This window comes from Epinephelus lanceolatus, chromosome 4, assembly GCF_041903045.1.
Source record: "Epinephelus lanceolatus isolate andai-2023 chromosome 4, ASM4190304v1, whole genome shotgun sequence".
NCBI classification, from domain to species: domain Eukaryota; kingdom Metazoa; phylum Chordata; class Actinopteri; order Perciformes; family Serranidae; genus Epinephelus; species Epinephelus lanceolatus.
Genome location: NC_135737.1, coordinates 48,727,905 through 48,740,129, shown reverse-complemented (window position 1 = coordinate 48,740,129; position 12,225 = coordinate 48,727,905).

The window sequence follows — 12,225 nt, the reverse complement described above, 5'->3', positions numbered from 1 at the left end:
CAGATATATATTTAATCAACATTTAGATAAATATAATTATAATGGATCAGACTTGGCATTGGCAAAGAACTCAGATATCGATCCAGACCAAAAAAGTTTATTTGGGACTTCCCTAGTAAATAGAGAGAAAAACAAAAAAGCAAAGTAATGTCCACAACAGTGTTCGTATTTAAGCATTTGCGTTTTGTTCTCTTTTCCCTTACGTTTCACTACAGCAAACACAAGACATCAATGTGGACCGGATTGCAGTTCTCCGGTGTCTACCACTGCTGCTGCAAGAAGACGACTCAGAGCTGTTCTACACCTGCAAGGTGGGCTGACATACATTTTACATGGGCAAGCAATAGTAGGCTGGCATTTAATTGAAAATTGAAAATGTAATTTATCAGAACCTAATTTAAGTCCTTTTAATCTGTCTGATGAATAAATTCTCTAAGAAAGGATGTTGCTTACCCCTTTAATACACCAAGAAGTACTGCAACACATCTCAGCTCACCCTAAACATTCCAGACAGAGAAAGTCAGTCGGCATCATTCAACCTTTCTTGTGATTTATTGAATATAGTATTCACTAGGAATGTACGAGTATTCAGGTGAAAATGAGTATCCAGTACGGAAAATGTACTTTTTATGAGTACAAGTATAATCTGAGTAAAATTTGTCAATGTACTTGAGATGAAGGAAAATCCTCATTGGGTAGCTGTGTCCACATTGTTCGAATGGTGTAGGCCAGCTACACACAGAGCTACACAAACTGCTACAGCTCTGCAGCGCTACACAGGCGCAGTCTCGCCATCGTCACAGGCAGCCACTCTGTCCAGTGTCCACAGTAGGCCTAGTGATGTGCAGAGCATTTCTTTTCAGTGTCCTGAATCACTAGAATCCATTCATTAAAAAGATTTGTTTAAAAGATTCGTTCACCAAATCGTGAAGTGCTTGACCGAAGATCCGACGTAGTCCCACTCACTGAACTGAAACACACACAGCAGAACGGTGCATGAACGTGCTACACAGTGCACCTGAGTCCTGAGTGATAGTCAGCGGCTTAAACTGCCAGAATCAGGCCCAGCAAGTTCGAGAGTAATGCCGAACTGTATATCAGTTAAAAAGACATAAAGTCAATAAAAACCTGCGTTCATCTCCGATATTCAGCAAGGAAACTTTTAAAATTTCAAGCATTCTAAACAGAGTTTGGCGTGTATGTCAAAGCAAAGCCGGATATATGATCACATTAAGTTATTATAGAGTGCTCAGAGGAAAAAAAAAATCTAATTTAAAAATATGGTCCGAAATTAACACCCACGCGAAAATGCGGGTAGGGGTCCGTGTCTAACTGAAAACACACAAGCAGAACCAAAATTTGGCTAACGCTAAACAGTTAATTTTGTAGGCTGTAGGCCTGTAAAAATATCCAGTATTATCTAATGCTTTCACATTTAGTTAAATTGGCCAACAATGTAAAACAAGTGCAATTTGAAATTAATTTATTGAACAACCAGGCTTCTGCCGAGGTGGATGTGGTGGGTCCGGCGGAGTTAGCTTCAAGTGACGGGCAGTGGAGCTGATCCGAGGCGGACAGCCAGCCATGAACTGGACTACCCGCAGATAACGCACTGCTCTCCCCGCCATTCATACCCGCCTGCTCGGCTTCGGTGTGCCGCCGTTCTTCCTCCTGCAGCCTGCTGCCGCTACACTCGGTTTCCGCTCTCAAATTCCAACCGTCAGGACTCATTTCAGAATCTGACACAGTTGGTCTGTTTTGTGCGGGGGCTGCCAGCCACTCCCCGCTGCATCCAGTCAGCCTCCAGATCTATCATTTTTGCTAGCAGTCCAGTCCAAAAAATGTAAACTTTTAATATAAAACAGGGTCAGTGTACAGAGTACTTGAACTGTTGAATGAATCCTGACGTCCAAATTGAGTACTCAAATACTCATGCCCACCCTAATCCCTCATTCACCCCCGCTGTTTTACACAAGCACAGTGTGTGAATATAGAGAATTGTTAAAAAAAAAAACAAGCTTAAACTAAAGCTGTCTTTATGTAGTTTAACTGTTTAGCTTAGTTTGCTACATATCTTAAAATTTGGCAGATTCTTGTAAACTTCGCTGCTAGCTGAGAAAAACCATCCCCTCCTCCCTCTGCCAGCAGTAATATTACCTGCAGGCTGTGAATTACCTCAGCAGCAGAGGGACCAGGACAGACGCATTTGCTCGGGGCACTTCATATGACAGGAAAAGCAAGTGGTGGAGTGACATTAATAACAACCTATGTGGACATGGTCTCCCTACAGACGGTCAAGAGAGACCATTGCTGTTTACATCCTGCAACTGTTTCATGCATTCTGATGCATGAAGGCCTGTCACAATTATTACATAATTGCCTGACCGGGATCATTTTGCATAATCCACAATCAAGGGAATTCGAGTCCAGTGTTAGAAATGCCGCATAAACATGCTTGGATGTAAACATGGTGTTTTAAGAGCAGTGTGGCTCCTTTAAGGGCGTAGCGAGTGGTGAAGCCAGAGATAAAGAGATGGTGGCTATAGGGTTGGGTCGGTTCTCGGTAATACCAATTTGGTCCGGTACTCCGTCCGGACTACATACTCGGACAGAACGTACGCGGAGCGGACGCCGCGGAGGTCCGCCCGGTAAAAGTGGACGTCCGCAAGCCCTGTGCGCGCAAAGCACGACCGCGTGGACTTCGCTCCGCACACCAGTGTCACACAAAAGACTGTTCGGCATGTATTTTTCACATCGCAGGGATTTTTCACAGACATTTTTACACGTAGTCCGCTCCGCTTATAGTAAGCCCGAGTCTGTGAGCACCTGTGTCTGCTTCTTCACCAAGCGCACAGCAAGCAGGAGAGAGAGGGGGTTGGGGCGGGGACTGAGCTAGGAGGTGCGAGTGCGCATGCGCCTCTACTGTAGCCTGGAGTTTGTTTAATAGTGACGGGGAGTCGATAATGGCGGACAATTTAGTCTCGACGAAATCAAGGAATGCGCCACTATGGCAACACTTTGGCTTTGAGCCAGACGAAGGAGGCAACCCTTGTTTGCACTGATTGAGTAAGCTGCAAAATGTATTTGTAAGGAATAAAAGAAACAACTTGTTACTGTCACTCTGTTGTCCTAAGGTCGTTTTTTTTATTTTAAATGAGTCAATTGCGCCACCAAGTGGCGAAAATCCGGTATTACCGACTTGATGCGGTTTTTTACAAAAACCGGACCTTTTTTTTTTTTTCTCATACCAACCCAACCCTAGGTGGATAAGCTCAGAGCTGACAGGTGTGGGTACAGTAAATGGTAAATGTACAGTTTAGGTTTCTGTTTGTCTCTGAGTAAATGCTGCAGCTCCTCAGGACCCAGGAAAGTTCCCGTGTCTTGCTTCCCAGCTGCTGAGTTAAGTGAGGGAGGAGCTAGGCTAACGGTTAGCCCCATAGTTAGCATTGTAATATAAACATGATCAAATTTGATCTTTTTTTCTGCTTGCTGTGCCTGAACATTGATTACCATCTCCCAAAATACAGTGGAAGACTGTAATAATAATAGATAATAAATAAACTACTATTGATGTTTTGTCTTGTACAGGCTTTAGATAGATTAAAATATATAATTTGCATAATGCAGCTTGTTTTTCTGTACTTTTGCAGAGTGAAGATGAATTTCCGCATTATCTGAGGAGCTGTAGTATGTTCATATTGTTGCAGTGTGCTTCCCAAGGAGACATATAAATAACTTTTTCCTCAATTGTAGGGCACATAAGTTAACAAGAATTGTATTTGAAAGGATTGGACAGTGGAAGAAAAGATTACATATATTCTTTATGGAGAGGTGCCCCACAGCCAGATGGTTTTTGCTTCATGTACCTGTGAAATATGTACAAGGTGCGACAATGTTGTAGGCATTGTACAATGTGATTGGATAGCAATTTTAATTTGTAAATAGTTATTTTTTAAGCCACATAAGTGGCTTGCCAATGTTTACTTTCAGTCTACTATGTAGATGGCATGATGGCATACTTGTCAATATCTTAGGAGATGTAAGCTTTTTGTAAATTTTAGCATTATTATTCTGCATTTTGCATGCAAATTAATACTAAAAAAAGTGGCGCTATTTTCTGCATTTTTAATTTTACCCGTCTAATTATCCAAACAGCAAGTAAAATATCAAATATTAGAGTATGCTTCATTATTACTAAAAGAACTGTTCTAACCATTAAAGTTGATCAGTATAATATGTACTGCAGTGCCATCTAAATTAGATTGTAATAGTTTAAATCCTGGCCACCTACCACTGGTCCTTTCCATGAAGAGTTTGCATGATGTTCCCCCCATCTCAAGTTGGTTTCCTCTGGGTGCTCTGATTGGCTCCCACCTAACCCTCAAAAATATGATGTAGATAACATATACAGTACAGGCCAAAAGTTTGGACACACTTTCTCATTCAATGCGTTTTCTTTATTTTCATGACTATTTACATTGTAGATTCTCACTGAAGGCATCAAAACTATGAATGAACACATGTGGAGTTATGTACTTAACAAAAAAAGGTGAAATAACTGAAAACATGTTTTATATTCTAGTTTCTTCAAAATAGCCACCCTTTGCTCTGATTACTGCTTTGCACACTCTTGGCATTCTCTCCATGAGCTTCAAGAGGTAGTCACCTGAAATGGTTTCCACTTCACAGGTGTGCCTTATCAGGGTTAATTAGTGGAATTTCTTGCTTTATCAATGGGGTTGGGACCATCAGTTGTGTTGTGCAGAAGTCAGGTTAATACACAGCCGACAGCCCTATTGGACAACTGTTAAAATTCATATTATGGCAAGAACCAATCAGCTAACTAAAGAAAAACGAGTGGCCATTATTACTTTAAGAAATGAAGGTCAGTCAGTCCGGAAAATTGCAAAAACTTTAAATGTGTCCCCAAGTGGAGTCGCAAAAACCATCAAGCGCTACAATGAAACTGGCACACATGAGGACCGACCCAGGAAAGGAAGACCAAGAGTCACCTCTGCTTCTGAGGATAAGTTCATCCGAGTCACCAGCCTCAGAAATCGCAAGTTAACAGCAGCTCAGATCAGAGACCAGATGAATGCCACACAGAGTTCTAGCAGCAGACCCATCTCTAGAACAACTGTTAAGAGGAGACTGCGCCAATCAGGCCTTCATGGTCAAATAGCTGCTAGGAAACCACTGCTAAGGAGAGGCAACAAGCAGAAGAGATTTGTTTGGGCCAAGAAACACAAGGAATGGACATTAGACCAGTGGAAATCTGTGCTTTGGTCTGATGAGTCCAAATTTGAGATCTTTGGTTCCAACCGCCGTGTCTTTGTGAGACGCAGAAAAGGTGAACGGATGGATTCCACATGCCTGGTTCCCACTGTGAAGCATGGAGGAGGAGGTGTGATGGTGTGGGGGTGTTTTGCTGGTTACACTGTTGGGGATTTATTCAAAATTGAAGGCACACTGAACCAGCATGGCTACCACAGCATCCTGCAGCGACATGCCATCCCATCCGGTTTGCGTTTAGTTGGACGATCATTTATTTTTCAACAGGACAATGACCCCAAACACACCTCCAGGCTGTGTAAGGGCTATTTGACCAAGAAGGAGAGTGATGGAGTGCTGCGGCAGATGACCTGGCCTCCACAGTCACCGGACCTGAACCCAATCGAGATGGTTTGGGATGAGCTGGACCGCAGAGTGAAGGCAAAGGGGCCAACAAGTGCTAAACACCTCTGGGAACTCCTTCAAGACTGTTGGAAAACCATTTCAGGTGACTACCTCTTGAAGCTCATGGAGAGAATGCCAAGAGTGTGCAAAGCAGTAATCAGAGCAAAGGGTGGCTATTTTGAAGAAACTAGAACATAAAACGTGTTTTCAGTTATTTCACTTTTTTTTGTTAAGTACATAACTCCATATGTGTTCATTCATAGTTTTGATGCCTTCAGTGAGAATCTACAATGTAAATAGTCATGAAAATAAAGAAAACGCATTGAATGAGAAGGTGTGTCCAAACTTTTGGCCTGTACTGTAGATGTTCAGTTGGGCACACTTATTGGCAACATGACAAATATTGTAACTATTTCTAGTACTGAGGCTGTGTGTTAAAGGAATAGTTCAGGTTTTTGGACATGAAGTTATGTGAAACGCTGACCATCTGTAGCTCTGATGTGACGGTGTCACTACTCTCAACGAGCCTCCTGCTCTGAGAAATCGCCCGTAGCTTACCGGAGAAAAAGTAGTTCTTAAGATGTACGGGGGACACGTAACCAAAAGGTTTTAAGCTACAAAAAAGTATGCATGTGTTTTGTTAGACTATTTCAATAATTTTAAAACATCCCCACATTACATCAGACCTTGCTATCAATTGGGACTATTTTCTGGCCAGTATCACTCCGCCGTGCAGGCCCGCAAGACAGCACGCCAACAGAAATCAATCAGACAGTTCATCACCACGCCGTGCAGGTGCTCAGGATAGCAACGGCTAACGAAAACTTCATCTGCTGTTTCCAACAGAGAACCAGTAGGCTATTATTAGTGAGGAAAAATATGTACTAGCCCTATATATACCTACTACTACAGCGCAAACACCGGCTCAGACTCACGACACATCCTCGTCAGCTGCTGTAGGTAAACAGAGGAATACCAAAATGGTGCGAACTTGTGATTTCCCCAGCTGTGGGAATAAAAACATTGCCGGCTCCCAATTCCATAGATTTCCTGTTACAGATGTAACCCGTAGGCAACTTTGGCTAACCCACCACCAGAACAAAGTAGAGACTGGTCGTAATCACATATGAATTCACATTTCTATGTGATTGATTACTCATGTCATGGATTTAACAGTTCGCCTAATATAATAAACTAAATGCTGACGGTAAAACGAGGCCGCGTATAATGTACTCTCCACAACACAACAGGCTATTAGTTCAATCAAACATTTTGTTTTACAGACAATCAGTTACAGACATCGTTATATAGACTGGTATTAGGTAATATATCTCTCTTTGGGCACAGCAGTGTGGAAATTGCATTTTCTCTGTCCGTCGGGATCTGTGGGCAGCTGAAGTGAGCCTGACATACACGCAGTTGCTTCACCCTCGCCGGCTTGGTAGCGAGGTTCATCCCAATTGACACGAGCCAAAGTTGCCTACGGGTTACATCTGTAACAGGAAACCGATGGAATTGGGAGCCGGCAATGTTTTTATTCCCACAGCTGTTTGCACCATTTTGGTATTCCTCTGTTTACCTACAGCAGCTGACGAGGATGTGTCGTGAGTCTGAGCCGGTGTTTGCGCTGTAGTAGTAGGTATATATAGGGCTAGTACATCTTTTTCCTCACTAATAATAGCCTACTGGTTCTCTGTTGGAAACAGCCGATGACGTTTTCGTTAGCCATTGCTATCCTGCGCACCTGCACGGCGTGGTGATGAACTGTCTGATTGATTTCTGTTGGCGTGCTGTCTTGCGGGCCTGCACAGCGGAATGATACTGGCCAGAAAATAGTCCCAATTGATAGCAAGGTCTGACGTAATGCGGGGATGTTTTAAAATTAAAAATAATTAAAATAATTAAAATAGTCTAACAAAACACATGCATACTTTTTTGTAGCTTAAAACCTTTTGGTTACATGTCCCCCGTACATCTTAAGAACTACTTTTTCTCTGGTAAGCTACGGGCAATTTCTCAGAGCAGGAGGCTCATTGAGAGCAGTGACACCGTCACATCAGAGCTACAGATGGTCAGCGTTTCACACAACTTCATGTCCAAAAACCTGAACTATCACTTTAAGATTTTTTATTCTGTGATAGACTTGTGAGATAATAAAATACACAAAAAAGAAAACAAATGATCTGGAACAGACTGAGTATTTAATCAAAGTTGTAATTGTACATTTTTTGGCATATTTTCCAGGAGGGTGATCCTACCATTAAGAGATCTGCTGCCATTGTGTCCATCATTGCTGACAGTGAGGATGTAAACATGGTGCCATACCATCCCCGTGAAGTCAAGGTCTTCCTCCAGGATCAGGTTGTCTTGCAGGGGACTGAGTGCTGGCCTGATGCCCTCCTGTACTTGTATGGCTTGCTGTATGTCCTCCAGGCTGAGTACCCAAAAGGCATGACGTATACGTTCGAGTTCATTCAGAAAGTCCTTCTGAATGTGGGTGGAGACAAACTGAATCCCAAGACGCTGTCCTTAAATAATAAGCTACAGTAGTGTACAAACAAGTACAGACAGTGTTGAAATTGTTTTGTTGTTATGGAGATGTTGAGCTGTTCTAGCCCTGATTGTATACTGTATCTAAAATGGCATGGCACCCTGTCAGCTTTCATGATCAGTTAAAGGAATAGTTATTTGGGGAAATACACTTATTTGCTTTCAAGTACAGAGCTGGAGCCAGGAGGGGATTAGTTCATTTTAGCATAAAGAATGGAAGCAGGACTGTCCAAAATTCCAAAATACAGGCTCCCTGATTAACACGTTCTATCATATTTGTTTATTCTGTACACAAATCAAAAACTACAAGCTACCCAAAGCAAAATCAGTTGCATAGTTAGCAAAGAAAGTGTCATTTTAGGTCAGGATTGATCACCATGGTAAATAGAAGACAAGTACTTGCAGACATGTTGAAATTGTTGCAGTTCTTTCATGAAGATGTTGAGCTATTGACCCTGATTGTGGCCCTTGCAAAATTAAAAAAAGATAAATTTTAGACCATTATGTTCAGAGTTTTTCTTAGCTAACCTTGTATTTTGTATTAGCAGTGAGAATGTTGAGACACCATGGGAGTTTGTATGAACAGTAAAATGTTCTGGACACGGCATAATTGATTATTTTTAGTAGAGAAATGTGTTAATGCTACCCAACATTTTTACGTTAGATATATTTATTTTTGAGTGTAAGGCGTTTCCAAAATTTATTTTGAGTTGTTTTTAGATAAGTGAATTTCAACTAGTGTCAACATAAATGCTTTTAGTAGGTACATTTGGAGAAGATGTGAAAACAGCCAAATGTAGTGGGTTTGGTTCATATCAACTTTTGAGTATATTCACATCAGTAGGAATAGTTATGTTGACATAAAAGCAATTCGTACACTTAATGAAATAGATTATAGGTTCCAAACACAAATCTTTTTTGTCTTTGTCACACATTAACAGTAGTGGTGTAAAAATAAATATATTTAGTATATAAAGCAGGAAGTGTATAGTTCAAATGTCATTGTAAAACTATCAACACTATTTTACAGTTTTTGTTTAACATAAGTAAAAAAAACATGGGTCGTATGGCAGAAAAGATTCAATATGTAAGTATAACAAAAATGTGTGAAGTTAACTTAATTTTTATAGTACATTTAGTATGACAAATGTCGATATTTTGACACATTTTTTGTATGTATGGAACACTGGTTTAATAACGTTTTAAAACCTAAATATTTTATGCTTAATGCACACAATGATAGACGTTTTGTAAAAGAAAATTAATAGGTTTAAACAGCAGAGAATATATAGTTCAAATGAACAATTACAAATGTGTCACCGTATTTTAAAAGATTTTTGTAAATTGCACTAAAAAAATACTGGTTGGAAAATGAATAACTTCATGTTAAGTTGACTATAAGACTGTAATACGTATTAGTTAACTGTACACAAAATAATTTAGTTTAGTCACGTCATTGTGTTTGTGTTGAAAAACCATTGATATTTACATTTAACAACTCAATAACTTTGTGTTATGTATACTAGATATTCCAACTTAATATGACATAAACTTCTAAGTTCTTAAAACACAAATTATTTCATCAATTGATTGAAAATGTTATGTTAAACTGACAGAAATCTCTGGTCAGACAAGGGTCATGTGACACATTTATTTTCAGTTAGGTGTACTCATAACTTTCATGTTACTGTACTGAAAAGTTTAGTGTGCAAGCTGTTTCCAATAAATATTTGAGTAGAGTGAGCTAATTGGGATTTAGCTGAATAATGAAAAATGTTGTTAATTTGACTTTAAAATTACAATATATAACTGTTGTTTATACATAAAATGACTAAGTTATGACACACTATTTTGTTTATGCCCAATAAACATAAAAAAATGTCATATAATATATATATTTCCTGTTAATATGACATAAAAATAAATGCTCACAAAACACAAATTATTTTGTTGTGTGATTAAAAAAGTTCTGTTGAACTGACATAAATGTCCAGTCAGACAAGGGTCATGTGACACAGTTATTTTTGTGTCTGGTGTACTCAAAACTTTCATGTTACTGCACTGTACTAAACTAAAAATTTTGAGTGCAAGCTGTTTCCAATAAATTTTTAAGTTGAGTGAGCGAATTGGGATTTACAGTGAGCTTTGAAAGGACTCAACAGCAAATATATGACAAGGCAACAACATAAAAAGCTGGCTCATCTCTCTTCAGGCTGCTGGGTTTCACATTTAAGAGAGAACTGAAAAATACTGTAAACAGAACAACAATAATTAAAAAGTTCAGCCAGTAGAGTCAGATCATTTCACTTTTCAAAAACATCTACAGTAAGGCACATCAAATCACAAGAGTCAAAATATGCCGATATAGGAAAAGTCTGAAATAATCTGAGGTGAAATTATTTCTACAATGTTTCTCTTGTTTGAAGAAAATTAGATTTAAGGACTCAGAAATGGTGAGATGCTGACAGTTAAGCCCTGTACAAAAAGAGATCAACAGGTTTTACTTGTTCTGGGTGTTTGGGAGTTCATCAGTAAATCTGTCCCATCTGTAGGCTAAAGATGTCAACCGCTGACTGCTCCGTCCATCTCTTTCCTGCTGAACCACTGACTCAGCACTTTAATACCCTCTGTCTGAGGCTGCTATTGGCTGCAGAGACAAAGTCAGACTGAATGTGTCAGAAAGTGTCAGTGTCTTCCAGTGTAACTAAGAAACTAAGTATGGAAAACTTTATCAATTCTAAAGCACATGAAAACAATTTAAAAAGTTCCTCCCAGTAAGGTAAGAAGGACTGAACCATCATCATCCTCACTGTGACCTCGTCACATGTCCACGTTTGGTCATGGACTTTCCACGTCCACATATGACGTCCAAGGTACCCTGGGTGTGTTGGTTGTTGACGTTCTGGGACGCCGTGTCAACTTCAGCCTGTTACATGCATTGTCTGTTTTCAAAAAACACTTCTGTTTTCACAGGAAATGTACAGTTTGCATACAGTCTCTTTCAAAATAAAAGCCCTACGTCAGTACAACACTTCAAAAGTGTTTTTTTTTTTTCTTCAGCAACACACACGTGGTTACGTTTAGCGGACACACACACGTGGTTACGTTTAGCCGACACACACACGTGGTTATGTTTAGCCAACACACACATGTGGTTACGTTTAGCCAACACACACACGTGGTTACATTTAGCCAACACACGCACGTGGTTACGTTTAGCCAACACACGCACATGGTTACGTTTAGCCAACACACGCACGTGGTTACGTTTAGCCAACACACGAACGTGGTTACGTTTAGCCAACACACACACGGTTACGTTTAGCCAACACACACACACGTGGTTACATATAACCAACACACACGCGTGGTTACGTTTAGCCAACACACACACGTAGTTACGTTTAGTCGACACACACACGTGGTTACGTATAACCAACACACACACGTGGTTATGTTTAGCCAACACACAGACGTGGTTACGTTTAGCCAACACAAACACATGGTTACGTTTAGCCAACACACACACGTGGTTACGTTTAGCCGACACACAGACGTGGTTACGTTTAGTCAACACACACACACGTGGTTACGTTTAGCCAACACACGCATGTGGTTACGTTTAGCCAACAACACACCCATGGTTACGTTTAGCCAACACACACACACGTGGTTACGTTTAGCCAACACACACACATGGTTACGTTTAGTCAACACACACACACGTGGTTACGTTTAGCCAACACACGCATGTGGTTACGTTTAGCCAACACACACACCCATGGTTACGTTTAGTCAACACACACACACGTGGTTACGTTTAGCCAACAACACACCCACGGTTATGTTTAGTCAACACACACACACGTGGTTACGTTTAGCCAACAACACACCCATGGTTACGTTTAGTCAACACACACACACGTGGTTACGTTTAGCCAACACACGCATGTGGTTATGTTTAGCCAACAACACACCCATGGTTACGTTTAGTCAACA